At 47.0% G+C, this 21,249-nt stretch overlaps 1 protein-coding gene across 3 annotated transcripts in view; it reads left to right on the top strand.

The window, feature by feature from the left end:
* EXD1 (exonuclease 3'-5' domain containing 1) overlaps nucleotides 1-21,249 on the top strand; it is a 1,277,614-nt gene that overhangs the window by 1,064,159 nt on the left and 192,206 nt on the right. The window lies entirely within an intron of this gene.

Here is a 21,249-nt window from a genome sequence, read left to right as displayed (position 1 = left end):
GGTAAGAATTGCTTAATGTTGAGTTTGATGTGATGCTTAATGTTGAGCCTTTGCCACCTCCCGTGGTTGTGCATGTGTGTACTGCTTTGTATTCTTTATTCATGAGCATGTAAATCCATGCCAGACCCCATGCTGGAGAAGGAACAAGTTACTTACCTGTAACTGTTGTTCTCCAGCGTGGGTCTGGCATGGATTCACATGCGAACCCTCCCGCCTACCCCTCTGCGGCTCTTCACTTGGTCATACTGCCACTTCACGTGCTACCAAATCTGAAGATGGCTGCCAGAGGCGGGGCTTAGGTAGAGGGCAGTCATTGGCTGTGGTCAGTATGACGCAGAGATCAGTGATTGGTTACTACTACGAAAGACAGATCAGAAACGAAACTGATACTGGGTTTTTTCTTTACCGAGGATTCCCAGCCTGACGACGGGGAATATTCATGAGCATGTGAATCCATGCCAGACCCACGCTGGAGAACAACAGTTACAGGTAAGTAACTTGTTCCTTAATGAGCTTTGCTTTTTCCCAGCACCAGCTCCCTTGGTCATGGTGAAGGGCGGGGCCGTGGGAGCAGGATCCCGGACACAAATAGGGGTTTCGAGGCAGAGAGATTCCCACAACTTCAGCCGCAGCACAGAGACACCGGGGCTGTAGTATGTAGCCCTCCGGGACTGTGGATCAGTGACCAAGTTACAGCCAGGTCATGTTTGTATCAGCAATTCAAGTGACTTGTGCGCCCTCAGATGGATGGGATCTGCCGACGTGGTGGCGGTGGTGCACGTAAACTCCCAGGGCCGATTCGGGAGGGTTTTAGGGTACAAGTGGTATAATACCGCTGATTAGGTATCGTGTGGGATACGTGGTAGGGCCCAGGGAGGTCCCACTTCCAGCAAGTAAGCGTATGGCAAGGTCCATGTAAAGTGCTGGTTACAGTTCACAGGGTTGGGTTAGTCGGTCTGGTGGGTACACAATACAGAGGGGGTGCACCAGGAAGGAACCAGCAACGGAGGGTCTCCAAGCCCAGAGGGCCCCCAGCAGAACAAAGAACGCAAAGGCGATGGATTCGGGTTCGGGTGCAAGAGGCTTGGGAGAAGAATAGATGCTTGAAGGTGGTGCAACCCCTCTGGGGGTGGGCGCAGACTAAGGATATCTGAGTTTATGGCTGCCCAGTTCTTCGCTCCAGTGGGTTGGTGGCCAATTTGCAGGCAGGGTGTGCCACAAGCCCCGCTACCAAGCCATATCCATGTTTCCACGGTGCGCAGGGATCACATTAGTGGTGGCAGCAGCAGGGATGTCCCATGGGGGTGGAGATTCTGGGAGAGGAAAGCAGCAGCGGCACGGTTGCAGCAGTATCAGAGTATTAATGAGCGGGAGCTGAGCAGCAAGCGGCGCCTTAACCCCCCAAGTATGCGTGATTTGAGTAGTAGAGTTAACGTTGCGCATGTGTACAGGGTGAGTGTGCCGGCCTGCCAGCCAAGGAAGCCTGTGGGAGGGTGCCGGATGGGCCACCCCAGTGTCTAGGTGGTAACGCAACAGTACAAGGTCCCAGTGGGGAGCAGGGGGGTGAGACAGAAGATTCACGTGTTGATCCTAACGGAGGACGTCCAAGTACATAGTGAGTTGGAAAAGGGGGGAGGAGGCCCCACGATGTAGGCAGGGTAATGTGGGTCTCAAGCCCGGAGCAGCCACCACGGGGTGTCCGGGTGGTGTACGGCACAATCCGCTGCTGGCAATGGAGGTAGGATGCAGCAATGGGATACCCAGCAGTGAAGGTAAGACTCCAGGTCCGTCCGTGGCCTCAGGGGTTAAGTCGCGGTGACGAGGGAAGGCAGCTCTCATCCCGCTCCCCGGTCTCCTTACCTCGAAGAGAACTCCGACGGAGAGTCTCCGGGGGTGTAGAGGGGGAGACAGGCAGGTGTTTGGCGCAGTCGCGTGGAATCAGCCGCGACGGTCCCGGTCGCAGATGGCACGATCGTAGGTGGGGGGGGAGGCCAGTCTCAGGGCACCGCTCTCAGCAAGCAGAGTTGTGAACGGGCAGGCTGCGCGGCCGCTCAGATAGGCCGTTGCATCATAGGTGACCCTCCCCCACACAGGGCGCCGGGGTGGCAGTGGCGAGCCGAGCCTCACGGGGCTTCAGCGTGGAGGCAGGCCAGCAGTTAGCCACGCCGCGCAGCTAGGCATGAAGTCCAGGGCTCTCAGGGGGTCTCCGGCTCCCAAAGTTGGCTCGAGGGAGGCGAGTAGCCTGTTATCACGGCAGCCTCAACGTCAGGTGTATCAGCTGTGTCTGCACAGTGAATAACGGATAGGATGCGCCCTCGTAGCCTGGAGCTATAGACTCAGGCCGCCATCTTGCTTCGGCGCAACAGCGCCCCCCACGTTCTATTGTTTTTTGACCTTGAGAGACAGGGACCATGCCTAAAGGACTTCATTTGAAGGAGGGGTGCAATAACGTAAGAGACGATAAGGCTGAAAATTCTGAAACTAGACCAAGTTTCATGTTAGTTCAGTATATGAAAAATCGTTGGCACAAACAGAGTGGGATTTACGGACTGCATTACCCGTAGACAATGGAAATGGCAAATATAATGTTGCATGTCCCCATTCGACACGCATGTAGCCAAACGGTTGTTTCTCAGTGGTTCAACGCTAATAAATCATTACATTGTGTGTTAACCTCGATTTCTTTCGTCAGTTTTCGCATTGCTTTTAGAGCCAAACATACTCCATTGCACTATCCTCGCAAGCAAATAGTTTCACTTTGGCCCTAATAAATAAAATTAATAATAGTAATAAAGATCGGCTGGTGAGACTAATTTCAATATGTTTTCAAAACAGGTACATTCTACCGTACTGCGACTGTCTTCTATTCCAGACCCCGGCCGACGGTTTCTTCAATCGCCAGCTGCAGCTTCTTGTAAACAACTGCACTACCGTGACTATTTTATGGGACGATCGCCAAGGGCCCATATGCCCTTACGCAGTACTAGCGGCAACATATCAATCTTTACGGTGGCCTAGTGCCTAGTTGATGGAACAGCCTTGCGATTCACCTTGCGACCAAAGTGCTTCTTTTAACGAAAAACAACACCCTGTGTACCATAAAGGAACAGCGCGTGACTCACGATAAACTTTAGCGGATTTGCGGATCGAGAGCAAAGAAAAAAATTTCCATTCCGATTTAATATGCCAATTGCTGAATATTCTCTAAACATTTAATGTCAAATAAATGTACTTTACCAAATATACAATCTTGCTGTTTGATTTTAAACTACAGTTTCATATTCCGAATTGTGGCGCGCTGTATTGTGAGATGATCTGTGTTGGTTTCCGGGTTCTGTGTGAAGTCGCGTAGAAGACGACTGGGCGCGTTTGGATACGCAGCCAGTAACGTCACGGAGAGAGGCGGGGAATATGAATGCTTTGTTGATGTCAGGCTCAGGGGCGGGGGATATGATTTAGTGCCGCAAAAGGAGGTCACCCAGGGCGATGGGGCAAGTGTTAAGATTATCACAAAATGGCAGCGCCCTGCTGCCTGTTTTCGCATGTGTTTAGTAGACGAAAACTCGGGTAAGGTCCATAGGAAATTTTTCTATGATCGACCGACTTAGGCTTAAAAACACATGGTCGACCCGCAGGGACAATAAAAATTTCTGACCGAACCATTCCTTTAAGCGAAATGAGGGCCAGGAAATGAACTATAAGCAGCTGGCAAATGGGACAGGGACAAGGAAATGTTGTGGGGTGGAGAAGGAAGCTGATGTGTATACATGTATTTTTAAAGAACTATCAAGAGAAGAAGAAAGATGAATGACAGTTGTTAGTAAAGATTTCCATTTAGGAGTAATTTTCCCTCCAGTTGTGTACCCCCCAACATTTTGCTGTTGTCTGACAAGCCTAGCCTGACTTTTGCCAGTGGAGCAAAGCCTTCTGTTGCACTCTGCTGGGTTTCGCTCACTTTGTTATGGGGAAAATGACGTGCCCTTAAAGACAGTCAGTACTGGGAGGCTTTGTTCCCCTTAGTACTTTCCTATGATGCAACTTTTCTGCAACATGTTACAAGTGCACAAAGTCCCTTATAGTACAGGGTGTTTGGGTTGTCCTTTTGTTTCTAAAGACCCTAGACCCCCTTAAATGATTTTATTGGTAGAAGTAGAGATGTGCCATGGACCGAGCTGGTGGCAGCTGTTATTTTTTACTTATTTTTAACCCTTTCTTTTGGGTTTCTTCAAACGTTTACCGGGCTTGGCCATGGACAATGGCTTATCCCCAAAATGGCCGTTCCACGAGGTCCATTGTTCTGTCCTTTGGCCATCTTATCCTTTTGCCTTCCCCAGGTCCAGCAGACCCAGGTCAGTCCTTATATGGTCATGCCTTTTGCATGCCTTGTGTGTGTGCCTCCAGGATGTGGGCTGGACTGTCTAGTTCCAATACACATCCTAGGTACCAGAGAGTCTGGTGTACTGGGAATGACTGGGACCACCGTGGTCCATGATGGCTGTGTGTGAGCAGGTCTCTCATTGGGTACTCTTCATTTTGGCGTGAAGGAGATTCTGGATAAGAGAAGGGCCCAAAGACCCATACCAGGCCGATCTCTTGAGTTCTCACTGAACCTAGGGTAGGATCCAAGCATACTGAAATTAAGAAGCTGAGTTGAGGAACCGCTGGTGACCCGCTGGAAGGATTGGCTCCCTGAGCCCGGTGTTGTCCCGCAAGACCCCTCTGCCTCTGATTGAACTAGGTCGTCTTCGAAGGTTGTTTGACCCGTTTGAATAGTGGTAACAACTATTCACAGCACCTTAACCTGCAAGTGAGCCTTTTCGGAAGTGTTCCTGGGCCAACCAGTGAACTGACTAGCTTGCGCAGGTCTTTTGCTCTGAAACCGCCGCCGTCTCGAGTTAACTCTTGAGACATTGGAGATCGTAAGTACTGGGTCTAATGCACTTTCCCACCGAGTTTGGTACACCTAGGCGCCCTAGGTCTCGAATTAAGAGAGTACGCCCGAACCAGAGTACATGCGGTCACTGTGTCGCCCAGCCTGGTGACGAACTTTGTGGGTGCGCTGCTGCAGTACCCCCCTCTGTCCTGAGACGAGCTGCAGTGAAATCGAGTTGATCCCTTCACCTGGAGAGGAGAAATCACCAGTCACACTACAGAATCCTCCCTGGAACTAAGTCACTGAAAGATGCCGAGCTGCACTTTTGCAGCTTTTGAACCCGCAACCGAAGTGGATTTGACTGGCGAAGTTTGTTCTGGAGTGCGCTTTGGGTCAGTGAGTGCTTGCAACCCTTACTGGTGGCACCTGGTGCATCCATCCATTTTTACACACAAGGGTCTCCTGAGGGCCACTCACCTTTATCGAGGTAGCCTGTGCTACAGAGCTATTACCAGTTCCTAGAGTCGGTTCTGCCCTCTTTGGGAGACCCTCCTTGAATAGTGGGAACTTTTTCTTTGTCATGAATCGCCGATTCCGGCCCTTTTGGACTTTGTGGTCCATACTTCACCGCAACATCGGGTCGGTGGTCCTCCCAACATGGCAGACAGCACAGAAGCACTGCTCTCTAGCATTTACGTATGACGCGCTGCCTCTTAGAAAATAGGCACGCCCCCGAGGCTCTGCGCATCTCAACGCTACTGTTACATCCTGTTGCAAACGTTGGTCTCTTTGGCACCGGTGCGGCTGTGCCGTACCGTATTCATCAGACCTTCCAAAATGTCGGTCGGCCTTTCTCGTTCATCCTTGGGCAACTGTTCAGCTTCTGCACACTCATTCCCGATGTTGCCGACAGGTCATGTGACTGCATATACGGGCCTGAGGGCAATGGCTCAGTGCGTCGCTACTCCTAGGTCAGACGCTTCGTAAATTGCTGCTTTCTAGGAATTATATATTTCTCCTGCCGCTTACCTCCCTTCTAACCTTTCTTCTTTATGGGCTTCAGATCCGATTGTTCTTGGCTCCAGAAATTCTCTGCCTCCGCCTCCAGAGATTCTTCCGCGTTTCTCTTCGGGACCTCGTTTCCGGCTTGTACGGTTACTCTGCTCAAGACCTTATCACTCGGGTCATTCTTCAAACCTTCCACGATTCCAACCTTACAGAACTACTTTTCCGCAGCATCCCGCGGCTCTTCTGAGTCCATCCTCTTCATTCAGTCATCAGAGCCAATGGAGATAGAAAGTATTATAAATCTACATTTGAACACCAGGAGTAGATCATAGAGAGCTTTCCATGCAGAAGTCATCGTTCTGCTCCTGAAAGCTAACTTCTGCAGAATTCCAGCTCCCGAAGATCAAGAAATCTGACTCTCCATGCCGCTGCACAGGGTTTTTTTCCCCCCAGAGGGTTTCCCTGGGAGTGCTGCCCCCTCTCCTCCTGGTTATCTTAACCAGGCAGAGGGCGGTAGAGCTTGTGGGATAATCCTCATATTCTTCTATAGGCAACTGCCATCCAAGTCACTGCTGCCTGTCTAGGTTAGTGAATTTCGTGGATTCATGAATTGGTGTTCAAACGACAGTTACCAGTATACTCGTTACAGCTACTGTTCCGAGTTGTTCGTCAAGTGCCATCGTTTCTTCTCCCTTCCATTAGTGCCCATTTTCTGTTTCTTACTGTCCTTTCCTTCCTGTTGACTCTTGAACTGCCCTCGCATCCGCCAGGTTCGTTCATCCTTCCATCCCGGACTTCTGTCCTTTGCTTCGGTGCCCACGGGGTTCCCTGCATGCTGTGAGCATTGGACGCCCTACTCCTATTCCTTCCTGGATTCCGCCGCCACAATCCTCCTTCCTGGATACTGAACGCTACTCTGCTCCTGAGGCAGACGGCGATCCTCACACCAGAACCAGAGGATTCACGCCCTTACCTGTACAAGTCCCGATCAGTCAGGAAGAAGGAAGGAGCTCCAAAGAAGACACCGACCAAAGGCAAACGGGTGAGAAAAAGGGCAGTGTGAGACAGTTTGAGACGCCCAGAACCTGATATCGAATTTAACATGGAGGCTGCAGTCCAGGACCTCATGAGAGGAATGCAAGAATTAACTACTGAGGTTCAGAACCTCAAGGCTGAAAATGCAGCACTAAAACAACTTGTGTTGTCCCGAGATTCAGCATTCAAGGAAAGTGCCCTGGTAGGGGGAATAGTGGACAAATATGATGGCTCCTCCAAATCCCTGCGTTCCTTCCTCGACTCCTGTCTTGTACATTTCACGTTTAAACCCTACTATTTTTCCACGCCCAGGGCCAAGGTAGGGTTTATAATTTCACACCTCTCTGGCAATGCCTTAGCCTGGGCTACTCCCTTGGTGAATTCAGGAGACCCACTCCTGGACAATTACGATGGATTCATAGAAGCCTTTAAAAATATGTTTGATCGACCAAAACTCGTTTACAGCGCTCAAGAAAGACTTCTGGAGTTCCAACAAGGAAATCGGGATATGCTTACTTATGTGACTCGTTTCAAACAACTGGCTAAAGAGGCCGATTGGTCCCAGGAGGCTAGTTTCACCCTTTTTCGGAGAGGGTTGAATGACGAAGTCAAGAACGAGTTAGCCAGAGTGGCCCGCCCAAGTTCCTTTCAGGCCTTGATGGATTTCTCTACAAATCGACTTCCGAATCCAGGAGGGAAAGGCAGAAAAAAGAAAGACAAAAACAACACCTCCAAAGACAACTGTGGAGTACCCTAGCCTCAAAGAAACACTCACTCAACTCTCTTCAGAACCCAAACCTATGCAGTAGAGCTCCTTGCGGGGTCCGATCTCTCCACAAGAAAGGATCCGTAGGATCAATGCCGGACTTTGCATGTATTGTGCTTCTGATAAACATCTTGTACGAAACTGCCCAATAGCACCACCCCATCGTTCGGGAAACACCAGCTCCCGATCTTGAGCGGAGCACAGCTTCGGGAGAAAGACGCCTACTCCACTTCTGTTCCTTCCTTGAATGGTCCTAGCCAAAACACTTGGGTGGTTCTACAAACGATCTTGTCACCCACTGAGAAAGACTCATTTCCCATCCTGGCTCTCGTGGACTGCGGTGCCATGGGAGTATTTATAGACCATGAATGGGCCGTAAGGCACAACATCCCTCGAGAATCCAAAGAAGTAATCCAAGCTGGGAGACCATTATCTTCCGGGCCCATTACCCACCAAAGCAAGGAATTACTGCTTTCGATTAACAACCACTAGGGAAAGTTTTGTTTTGATATCATAAATGCAGCACATTACCCTATGGTTCTAGGCATGCCGTCGCTCCAGAAACACAACCTGTATATCAATTGGATGGCTGCATCCCTGTTTCTAGGTTCGGAATTCTGCTTGTCCCATTGTTTGTCTCAAGACTCACTACAGAACCCTCCAGTCAACTCTGAGATCCTCGAGCAACCACCTCTGTTTGTTTCCAATGTTACCCAAGTGCCTGAGATCTATCAACCATATTCAGATGTATTCTCAACAGCCATTGTTCAAGCTCTACCACCCCACCAAGCTGAGGACTGTGCCATCGACACGGATGATTCGGCTGTAATTCCTTTCAGCAGAACGTTTATACTATCTGACCCTGAGAAAAGAGACCTACGAGAGTATCTGGACACCAATGGAACCATTCGTCCTTCAAAATCCCCAGCTGGTGCTTCTTTATTCTTCGTGCCAAAGAAAGATATGAAGGAACTCTGGCCCTGCTTGGCCTACCAAGGTCTTAACCAATGCACTCTCAAAGATCGTTACCCTCTATCACTTATTTCTGACATATGTTGGAGGCGGTTCGAGGTGCTGTCATCTTTACCAAGCTCGATCTACGGGGGGCCTATCACCTCATTCGGATTAAGGAAGGTGATGAGGGGAAGACTGCCTTCAGAACACCCTTTGGCCATTTTGAGTATTTGGTTATGCCCTTCGGCCTCGCCAACACCCCTTCGGTCTTTCAGCGCTTCATGGACAGAGTCTTCTCGGATATGCTGTTTCTTTTTGTCATAGTATACCTAGATGACGTACTGATCTATTCCAACAACCCCCAAGTCCATCAGGAACATGTAAATTCAGTTCTACAACGACTATGAGAAAACAAACTCCTGGCCAAACCAGAAAAATGCCTCTTTCATGTCTAGACTGTTCATTACCTTGGGTTCGTGCCGAGATCCAAAGGAATCGGAATGGATCCTGCCAAGGTTGACTCCATACATTCTTGGCCAGCGCCTACTACAGTAAAACAAATCCAATCCTTCCTGGGACTTGCAAATTTCTACAGAAAATGTATCACTACCTTTTCTGACATTGTGCATCCCATAGTCACCCTGCTAAAGGAAGAGACACCACACCGTTCAATTGGTCTGTTGCTCAAGAGACAGCCTTTCAGGAGTTAAAACAAAGATTCATTCAAGGTCCCATTCTGGCTCAACCTGACATAAATAAACCTTTCCTGGTAGAAACGGATGCCTCAGACTACGCCATTGGGGCAGTCTTAAAACAAGAATTTGAAGACAAGGTGGAACATCCTATTGCCTACCCATCCCGTACATTGACTCGTAGCGAGACCCATTACTCAGTCCTGGAGAAGGAACTACTAGCCATCCGGCAAGCCTTTACTGACTGGCGTCATTTACTTCTGGGTGCCAAATATACTGTTCAGGTTCGAACCGATTACAGAAGCTTGGAAGTCCTGCAGTCTTTGGAATGCAGAAACAGTTGTCAAGCCCGTTGGGCCTTTTTTTTTTACCAGTATCAGTTCCACATACATAATTTCCCTGGAACCAACAGCATTATCGCGGATGCCTTATCCAGGCTTCCCGATTATGAGCCTGTCGAAGCGCGTGCATTTCCGAAGATGTTTCCTAATACCGTTTTCGTGGCCCAAGCCACTTCCTTACTGGAAGATATCCGTACCAAAACACCTTCTGATCTCTGGGATGATTACACCAAGGCCAACCAATGGACCATGGTTGCAAAGGATGGCTATCTCTTTAAAGATAAGAGGTTGGTGATAGCCACACTAAGACTGAGAGTCAAGATCATAAGTCTTTGTCATGATACCTTCCATTCTGGGCGTCGAGGCATCACTGCCACTCTCTGCTTCATTCAGAGACAATTCTGGTGGCCAAGGATGATCGACGGAGTAAGGGCTTACAGCCAAGCCTGCGCTGTTTGCAGTCAAAATAAGTGTGATAACAGAAAACCTGCAGGTCTTCTCCACCAACCCACATTGCCGGCACGTCCTTTGGAGACAATGGCCACAGATTATATTGTGGAACTACCCCCGTCCAGGGGATATACTACCGTAATGGTTACCATTGATCTGTTCACCCATATGGCTCACTTCACCCCCTTGTACAAGTTACCTTTATCACTTGAATTGGCAGGGATATTTCTAAAACACATATTCAGGCTTCATGGACTTCCATCCAAGATCCTCTCCGACCGTGAACCTCAGTATATATCCCAATTCTGGAAACATCTGTGCCACATGTTGGGCATCCAGCGTGCATTGTCTTCGGGGTATCATCCTCAGACTAATGGAATAACTGAACGAGTAAACCAGACCCTAGAACAATACTTAAGCTGTTTTGCAGCCCAGGATGATTGGTCACTGTTGATTCCGGTAGCTGAATTTGCCTACAACAACTCTGATCACTCAGCTATAAAGACTATCCCCTTCTTTTGCAGTCAAGGGTTCCATCCATCAGTTCTGCCAAATGTCTACCGCACCCTACCCCGGTTCCTTCAGTCGATTCCTGTATTGATCGACTGGTAAACGTAGGTAAGAATGCCAAAGATAACTTGGAAAAGGCCAGGACGGACGTCAAAAGATATGCTGACACCAAGCAGTGACCCAGTCCTCCATATGGAATCGGAGACCAGGTCTAGTTATCCTCAAAACTCTTACCTCGGCACCTACGGCCAAATAAATTGGCTCCCAAGTATTACACACCTTTCTCCGTTAAGGAGGTCATCAACCCAGTGGCTTTTCGACTTCAGCTACCAGAATCTTGGATATATCCCGTTTTCCACACTTCCTTACTGAAACATTACGTACAATCCACCTGATCGACTCATCGTCCTAACCCTGTGCTCGTCAATTGACCAGATTGAATTCGAGGTCTCCAGGATATGCAATTCTAGATACAGACAGGGTCGACTCCAATACTTAGTGGAATGGAAAGGATACCCTCCCAGCGAACGTACCTGGGAACCAGTCTCAAATATGAATGCCCCCCATTTAGTACAAACATTCCAAGAAACCCATCCAGGCAAACCCGGTGGATCAACGTTTAAGAGGGGGCATGCTGTCATGAATGGCTGATTCCGGCCTTTTTGGACTTCGTGGTCCATACTGCACTGCAACATTGGGTCGGTGGTCCTCCCAACATGGCTGACACCACAGAAGCGCTGCTTTCTAGCGTTTACGTATGATGCGCTGCCTCCTCGAAAATAGACACGCCCCCGTATCTCTGCGCATCTCAACGCTACTGTTCTGAGTTGTTCGGCAAGTGCTATTGTTTCTTCTCCCTTCCATTAGTGCCCATTTTCTGTTTCTTACCGTCCTTTCCTTCCTGGTGACTCTTGAACTGCCCTGGCATCCGCCAGGTCCATTCATCCTTCCATCCCGGACTTCTGTCCTGTGCTTCGGTGCCCGCGTGGTTCCCTGCATGATGTGAGCATTGGACGCCCTACTCCTATTCCTTCCTGGATTCCGCCGCCACAATCCTCCTTCCTGGATACTGAACGCTACTCTGCTCCTGAGGCAGACGGCGATCCACACACCAGAACCAGAGGATTCAAGCCCTTACCTGTACAAGTCCTGATCAGTCAGGAAGAAGGAAGGAGCTCCAAAAAAGACACCGACCAAAGACAAACAGGTGAGTAAAATGGCAGTGTGTGACATTCTTCACTGCCTCACCTGCCTTCCTGAGCTGCTACAGCCCCTGCAAGAGACCCCGTTTTTCGCTCTACCGCACCGAAAGTATTTTTGAGCGCTAGGCTCCACTCTTCTTAGGGATTGGACTGCCTCTCAGGGTTTGATAAGAGAAGTAACATGCCTAAAGTATATTCACACTGGTTGACCCTTTTTTTTTACAGGTTGGGAACCCTTACTGTACGCCATTCCTTTAGGCCATTGTATCTGTATATATGTTCTATAGTCGTGCGGTTCGAGAGACCAAGTCTTGACCACCGCCAATGCTACCTTGATTGGTCTGGCTTGTCCAGAAGGTTACCCTGTTCCAAGAAACTAGACTGGCCTTCTGAACCTCTGCCCACCAGATCAGAGTTCAGAAATCCATCTTAACAACAGTAACAAATGGGCTGGTGGGTCCCCTCAAAGAATATATAAATGTAGTTTAACGATATCTCTCGATTCTCGCAGTGGCAGGGTCACTCGTTTTGCATGTTAATTGAGTAACAGGGATGGGAACAAGATGGAAGTAAACAATGTTACCTCTGGGGATACATATACGCACACAAATAATAAGAGGGCATGACCACTTCGACCACTCTTTAAACAATTTAACAATCTTCATCAACTCTCAACACCAATGCTTCTTGGTACTGTTCATTAGAATTCTTTCTTTACTTTGCCCTCGTGGCATATTTAAAGTTCATATACGTCGGTTTTCCACTCAATCAAATTTCATTCCAGATTGTAGTTACTTTCTTGCCTTCGTTTGCCACTTTATCACAACTTCAAACATTTTACAGAGACTTTTGAATGTGCGATTCCTCCTCGTAGGACCACTCTGTTACTTTGTATACTCTCATCACAGTTCAGCAATTATCTTTTCCATTATGCGTTTATCGGCACACGCAGAACCTTCAACTCTTGTTACAGTTTCATTTGCCTTTAACACAAACCGGACCTTTGTTGCCTTTGATAACTCACTGGTCGTGTTAATTGGGTTTCTTTCGTCACCGCCTTTCTTGTAGCAGTCAAGACCGTTAACAATCCCTCCTCTGCTCCTCCCAGACTTCGACGTTCACCCGGGAGGGGAGCGGCCCGTCTTGAAGCACTTTAAAGGTATATCCTTTCTTCTCAATTGGTTTCAGTCTTAGAGCGCTTACGGCTTTTTCCCGAAAGTATGGAATTCTCACCTAGCTCTCTTTCGTTCTCTGCAAGTGTCGATCAGCCCCTTGGCCCTCCAACTTTGATAGCCTGGTTCGCATCGGCCCCGGAAGAGCTGCTCCTTCCCGTACCCATCATCGCTCCGAGTGTACCTGTGCATGCCACCTTTTATCCTGACACGGAGTGTTAACAAGTGGCAGGTGTATGTAGTTATGATTATGTGCCTGACTCTGCCTGATCTCATTGAAGGGATAGACCCATTGCAAGTCATTAGAGGTAATCTTCCTGGCCACATTCCTCATTTTCCTCGGCTCAGTAGTGTTGTCAGTGTGAAGTGGGGAGAAATTATGGGTGCTGTAGTTTTCCATAAAATAGGTCGGAACAGGGGTTAGATGGGCTGTGGAAAAAGGGGGAGTCCATGTCTCACCATCAGGTGCTTCTCCCCCACTCTACGAAGACCCACTACCCAGATGATCCTCACTTGCTTGTCCACCTCCAGGGTCAGGATCCAAAAGCGACCCTGGCCACCTGAGTATAGGATACCCGGGGACTAGGTTGTGAAACACCCTCTGGTTTTTCACACTATATATATATATATATATATATATATATATAATAGATAAGAAGAATACAACATGATTGGAGACACTATTGGCCCTTTAGGAGTATCTTCCACAATACCTCCCATATTTGAGATAGAGCATTAAGTTGAGAAAGGGTGACTGAGATAGGGATGCATAGGTACATTGCATGCGAGGGAGGGTAAATAACAATTATGTGGTCAAATATATCTACCAGATGGGGGGATGAAAAGGGCTCGATCGTCCCCCCTCTCTGATAGACAGGTGAAAATGTCATTCAGGGCCTGTGCCCCGCCCTCCTGTCTAACATTGTAATAGTCAGAAGCATTGTCCATTGAGACAGCCAGGCTGCCCTTATTATAGGCAGGTACATTAGAGAATATGTGACACTGCACACATTTATTTAGGACAACATAAAAACAAAGAAATGCTTACATTGCGCACAACATATATAACATAGAATATAGATTTCTGATATAGAATGTAGATCAGCAAAAGGCAGCATTTTTCCCCAAAATAAATGCCACATCATGCATTACAAATAAACTGCAGGCCTTAAATCTCCTGGAAATGTAAAAGTGTTGAACAAATAAACATAGGACCGTGTGTAGCTCAGAAAGAGAGGGCTTGGGACAGAAACCAAGGTGCAGTGATTCAGCAGTTTAAATGGTAAGAATATATTATTTCCAATGGTGCTGCTTTCAAATGAAATTGGCATAAAGTCAGGAAAAGATAAGCTACGGCGAGGTAACCAATAGAAAACCAGACAGCTAATTGTTGTCCTTGGTAGACTGTCTCTAGCAATTCGTCATCCCAGAATGGCTTTCTTTCTAGTTTTAAAGTTGTAGCATATGTCTTGTCATTTAGTAAATGTGGAAAACAACCGGTCATGCTAATTAGCATATTATGAGGTCATTGAATTATTGTGCAATGTTTTGCTTTCTTTAAGAGTCAGTTCAAAACGGACAGAGTCTGAGTTTTGCCGTGTTACTTAATCATCTGTTGCATGAGGAATTCTCAAAAAGATTTTGTCGTCTGCACATCTGTGTGTCTAAATGACTTTCATTGAGTTATGCTGGCAAATGTACTACTCAACACTGAAAGTACAAAAGCCTGCATGGGTATCTTAACTAGTTAATCTATGCAGCTAAAGACTTGAGGGACCTGCTGGCCAAAGGTTACTGCCATGATTTTTGTTAACAATGCATACAGGATTATTTTTATGGTTCTATGTATTTTTACTGCACAATATTTCACTGCATACTTTTTACTGCAATTTCCCCTTACCTCCCAAAATGAGGGGTTACACCACTTGTCCCCCAATAGGCTCTCTACTTGTCCTCCACCCTTTGCCCATACCATATTGCCACACCCAAACCTGCTGCCTGCATTTTGCGGTAAAAAATCAGCTAAACTGTACTAAAAACTCTGCAGTGAGTTTTGTGCTGTAAAAAGACTGGATATCAATTTTAATATGTTGTAAAGTGGAGTCATATTAGAAAATCATCAACCTATCGCTTTCTGGAGAATCTCTTTAAATGTCCTGTGGATGGTGGGGTGGCCTCTATCAAAACTAAGGTAGATTCTCTAAAGTCTGTTAGGCTGGAGCTGAATATGTAAATAATTCTACTTTTTCTCTATGAGATCCACCAGCAGGGCTATTTATCTTAAGCAAACAACAATGGAAAAACCAGTTCCGGCTGAAAAACAATGAGGATTTAAGAGATTCCATGATAACGCTCTTCAGGATGGGAGGGAGTATGCACTAAGGTTTTCCAAACCATTTCCTGTTTCCATGAAGAAACTATTTTTAAAAAAACCTCAATTGATGCAAGACACTGACTCCCTCCTGCAATAGAAACGCTGCTATAGCCTCAGCAAGTCAAGGCTCTTAACTGTATTAGTTGTATCTTGTGGAGAAAAAAGGTACAGATCATATAAAACCAATATTGATTTTGGTTAACAAGTACATAAAAAAGAATTATACAGGGTGTTGCCCCTCCACAGTTTTTTTTGTCATCTGTCAAAGCACGATTTCATGTGTGAAATTGACTGTCGGGATGCCTACTTGCACATCGCAAAAGCTGCCAAGCATTGAAAATTACAGTTCACAGTGGGAAACCATCACTTCCAGTATACAATTCCTGACCTAAAGTCAACCTCAGGTTATCTGCAACATGTATGACTGCAGTGGCCACATAATTGATTAATGTGCAGGAGATTTACGGTATACCCTTTATTCACTTGCTACTTTTGTAATGTCTGCTCAGCAAAAAAAGCATGTCAAGCTTTTTTGAATGGTGGCCCTTACTTAGTCAACTAGGGCTTCACATGAAAGGGTGAAAACTTCTTTTTTTTTTAAAGAAACTTTATTTAAGCTTGGCAGACAAATGCAAACATCCAGTCATCAACAACTTTGTTGCTCACCATAGTACATTTCCATTATCTGGCCCCCACAGGGCTAGGGCTATGCCCACATATACTTAGACAGTAACAAAGATTGAAAACATGTCCCCCGGCCCATGGGTTAAGAGCCCCTCTCCACCCTGGGCAAACTTACCTGGTTATTTGGCCTGTGTTTGGGATAGATATGTCCGTTACTCACACCAAATGTCTTTGAGTTTGGAAGTCTCAGGCATTGTATGTATAAACTGCTCCTCACTTACCTCTAACCATGTCAGATCTGACAGCCAGTCTGTCGTTCGGTGGGCTCCTGTCCTTCCACTTCCTCATTATACATCTTTTAACAACTAGGCATCCAATGTTCAGAAAGGATCTAAGTCTCCGCTCTGAAACCCTGTTCCATATCACGTAAAAAGTGCGCCCATGGGGGATTATGTTAGCGTGCAGGCTGCCACTTCAGATAGGGTGTGCAGTACATGTTTCCAAAACCCATATAATCTATCGCAGCGCCATAACATATGCAGATAGACTGCATTCTCCCCATTACAACAAGGACATTTTCCCTCTGTGCCCGGATAGAGCTTTTTAAGCTTATTTGGTGTGTAATACAACCTGCACAAGACATTGTACTGGATTGGCTTAAATCTAGAGTTCAATGATGCAGTCTTAGTAAGTGAACATATCCTGTTCCATAGTTCATCAGTGGTATCAATTTCCAATCCGCTAGCCCACCTCTGTATGGCCTGATATTCTGGTGCCCCAGCTCTATCCATGACCATCTTGTGTACAGTGTAGTGTGAGAAGCCCGAAGGTGTCTCGCCCACTAGTCCCTGGAGATCTGTCATCCAGGTGGCCAGGACACGGCCATCGCTATTGGATCCAGTTCCTTGGGGGTGGACCTGTGGGGGAGAATCACCTGGGCGATATGATATGGCATTTGTAACGCGCCTATACACAAGTGTTTCAAGGCGCGAATCGGGCAAAAAGGGCCTACGAGAGTGGAAGTTGGACACCGAGGGTTGAGAGGCGGTATACCCTTCCTTGGAACACCTTCCCCCATTCCTACTCTGAGCCGTTTACCTGACATGTCCCAACACACGGGTCAGGCAGTTAACAATAACTAAGCACACCTGACAGCCCTTTACCTTCCCAACAGGGATTAAAGGCAGAGCAAGGCCGAACGCACGAGGAGACAGCTACACCAAACCGGCAGTTCAAACGGAGAAGAAAAGCAGTGAGACCTGGAAGGATGACGAAGGGGGAATTGACCTTACCCTTTTCAACTCAACCCGCAAAGCCTCTGAAAGTGCGTCCATCTTGTGTAACATCCGCCATTTGCTTTTTCCTTTTCTTTCAAATGCTTTGCAAACGTATTATATTCTGAAAGCTCATACACGGTACGAGGCCACAGCTTGCATGTTGAAAGATCAACCCAGACAGGAATGCCAAACATTACTGAAATTCATTGTTTTCCTCCTTCACTAAGTCCTTGAAAGCAGGCAGAAACGGCATTTAATCGGCGGCCCAGGTGCCGGCCTGTCTCACTAAAGCTGTAGCAATAGGCAGTTAAAGCATGAATTATACTCTTCTAGCGGTCCTCCTTTGCGGATTTTCCTTAGAACAGGCTGACCCCTAGTTCACGAATAGAAACTAGTAGATAACTGTCACGACTCGCTCCCTTCGCTCCCGTTTCCGCCACTTGGGGGCATGTTTTGGGGTTTATTCCCTACTGGACATTTCCTCCGAACCTAATGCTACAGTGCTGTGATGAATTGGGAGCGCTAAAACCTTATTTTCCAAGTTACATCCCTTCGGGATCCATTCCAGGTTTTTGGCAGCCAGCATGCTACTTTACTCAAATGACTATGCTTCCCAGAATGCCTGGCTGACTGCTTCACCTCCTCCCTTGCAGGACAAGGTTGGGTGGAGGATAGGCAACACCTGTGGCTGCAGGTGCAGCAGGCGGCACACCTGAGGGGTGTGCTCGTTAAGCAGCTTTAAAAGCCTCAGTTTACTTCAGTCCAGCGCTGGTCATCGTTGCAGTGTTCCTGTTGTGACTAGTCCCTTGTTCCTAGCTTTTGTGCCTAGTTCCTAGCTCCTGTTTCTTGTTCCTCCGCCCTGGATTTCGGATTCATGTGCTAAATTGATTTCTGCTTTCTGGATTTCCCTTTCTGTCTTCCTCTGTCTGCAGGCAGCCTTTCTCTGTGCTTTACCCTTTGTTGCAGCCCAATTTCCCTGTGTTTTCTATTTCTTTGATGCTGTCCTTTGCTACTAAAAAAACTTGATGCATTAGTCTTTCCTTTTTTAGATTTAATTTCCTGCCTTTTCTCCTTGGATGGGTGGGTAAGGTTTCCTTTTGTGATATCATTTTCCCTGCTCCTGATCCTTACTTCCTATTGGGATCCATGCCATGTTTTCCATTTCTCTTCTGCATTTATTTCCCATTTGATTATTTAGGTGTGGGGTGCTGTAGTAACTAGTCCCTGTGTGAATGCCTTTTGTTTTCCTCACTATTTCTTTAATCACAATTCCTACTTGCTCCTTGACTTAGGTCTTAGGTATTTAGTTATCCTCCACCCATTGCGGTTATAGCCTTCTGGGTCCTTGTTTGATCAACTGGGTTCGTGGGTTTACTGACATTCAAGTGGTCTTTCCGGTTCTCGTGAGTACTGTTTCTAAGTTCCTTATTCAGTATCATCCAGAGTGTCAGCACCCAGATCCTGTCCTTGCTTGCCCTCTACGTGGGCATAGCGCTGTCAGTATCTGTAAGAGCATAGTGGGTAAGGAGTTTGCCGACTTTCCTTTCAGTCATAAGGAGGTTCTAAGTGCTTACCCCACATCCCTTTTCATATATAGGTATTTTTGTTTCACTCTATCTGCACTCCAGGGTTTTAGTAGTATGAGTCGTGGTTCTTGTGTGCACGTTGTTTGATTCAAGGTTATTCACTGTGCGATTTTGTGCACATTTCCCTTGCCATATTCGCTGCTTTTGTACTCACCTGATTAATCGTGACAATAACGTACCTTGGAATGTGTCTCTCTCGCGAACACGATATCCTTGCTGAACAAGTGCTTTATGTTCTTTATAACAAAGAACTATGTCTGCAACTGTTGCTAAGTATAATAGATTGAGTAAGAAACTTGTCATAATGTGTCATATTTGTCATAATTGTCAATCGACGAACCCTAGCTGAAGAAGATACATTATGGGTGGTTCTGATGTGCCTTGAAGGCTTGTTTTTTGTATGTATGTAACTGTTTGAATGATGTTCGCTCTCTTGCGTCTCACGAGGTCTGGGTGACACAAGTTGCGAGACGTTGGACCCTGTCGGCCGACTGAGCATATTTTGCAGTAAACCATAGTACTTGGAAAATCGAACCTCGTGTCTGTCGTATCACTAGTATATGGTGATTGTGCCTTAGTTTCCATATGCGGAGGGTCTTCAGGGCCTAGCAAGCCCATTTTTGCTGGGAGGATCTGAGCCCGGCAGAGGGAGATCCTAGGGGTGAAGAGCAATCGCTCAAGGTGCATGACCACTAAGAGAACTTTTGTTTGTGAATCAAGAGAAATACACCCGTGAACATTGTGTCGGCAAGAGAGAACCTGGTCGAGGGTTGTCCACAGTGGGAAGTTGTTTAAAAGGACATTTGAAGATTACAAGCAATATTTGAACGGCCGTAGTGAACCCGGCAGAGGGAGACCCAAGTTGCAAGAGGGATTTGAGCCTGGCAGAGGGAGATCCAAGGCGCAAAGAGCAATCGACCAAGGTACAAGAGTACTGAAGGAACTTTTTGTTTGTTTGTTTGAATCAGCAAGCCTTTTCAAGGCAAGAAACTTTTTAAGGAAAGAGACTTAACCTCTGAAGGTTTTGATATTATTGAACTGGAATGGCGAACCTCGTGCTGATGAGGTCCAGGAGTGTGCTGTGCTCAGATGTCCCGCCTTGTCCCATGCTTAAACCGTGGGGAAGGGAGACCGAGCCAAACCATCCTGACTTATCATTTTGTGAACACTTCTTTCTTTTCTGGTGAAAATTATCCCACACTCTTTTTGTAACTTAGCGGTAAGGATTGGCAATAGGTTTTTCTTAGTATAGGCCCTTTTTATTTGACAAGATGCCACTAGGACAGCCTTATTATTATTTGATGGTCATAGCTTGCTCCCATCTTAGATTAGGTGTTAATCCAACCCATTATAAAGTTCAATAAACACCCTTCAACTGTGATCACTTGTGTCTGTCTTTACTGTTGCCCCATGAGTTCCTTACAGTAGCAGTTAATCTGCGGCAACTGTACGAGTTGGATTTATACACCATGAATGTGTTATCTGGGTGTTATGTTGAATAGCATGCCCACCACCTGGACACAGCAGCGCGTAAAATACAAAGCTGCATAATTTCCAATGCTGAACCCCCATGCCCCGGTTTCCAGGTCTGCATCGTAAGAAATCTCCCCTCAGGGTTACAGATCTCCCAACGCCCGATATCAACAAATTCACCCATTGCGTTTGGAGAGAGCCATCCAATGTTGGGTCTAACCCCGAGAATCGCCATAAGGGAAGCCACTTCTAGTAAGGGTGTGTCACCTCAGTTTTACAAAATATGGCCCGCCAGGTGGACAGGGTGGCCTGTACTGGGTCATATGGGCATTTGTTCCTATATGCAACATCAAGTACCAGGGTTCTAGTATCTTTTTTTATCCGCCAACAGCCTTGCCAACCTGGTGTGTGGTGTGGCACCATTGTTGCCGTTCCAATAAATTGCGCTTGTGCCACTATCCAATACATTTCAGAGTGAGGTGCAGCAAATCCCCCCCCTCTATTGTAGGGTAGAGTTAATTCCTCCCATTTTTGTGCACTGCTCCCGCAAGCTACAAGAATCATGAGAGCCCCATGCAGCCTGGTAAAGTATTCCTTGCCCGGCCATAGAGGTACATAGTGAACAGGTATAGCATCTTAGGTAAGAGGTTCATTTTGACCAAAGCAAGCCTTCCAGCCACCGAGAGAGGGATGTTCCTCCATCTAGTCAACTTTTCTACCACATACATTTCGTCGGCGGAGTAGTTATGGGAGAGGAGGGACTTTTTATCCCGGTACACTGAGACCCCCAAATACCACGCCTGACAGCAACCATTTTAACGGGTATGCTCCCAGTGCTTTAGGTGTTATATCCGCAAGTGGGAATACCTCAGATTTAGTGTAATTGATTGTGAAGCCTGAATATTCCCCAAA

The sequence above is a fragment of the Ambystoma mexicanum genome, chromosome 14 (assembly GCF_040938575.1).
Source record: "Ambystoma mexicanum isolate Mex_15411 chromosome 14, UKY_AmexF1_1, whole genome shotgun sequence".
In the NCBI taxonomy this organism is placed as follows: Eukaryota; Metazoa; Chordata; class Amphibia; order Caudata; family Ambystomatidae; genus Ambystoma; species Ambystoma mexicanum.
The sequence above is the reverse complement of the archived record's forward strand: the minus strand, read 5'-3'. Positions and strand labels throughout refer to the sequence as shown.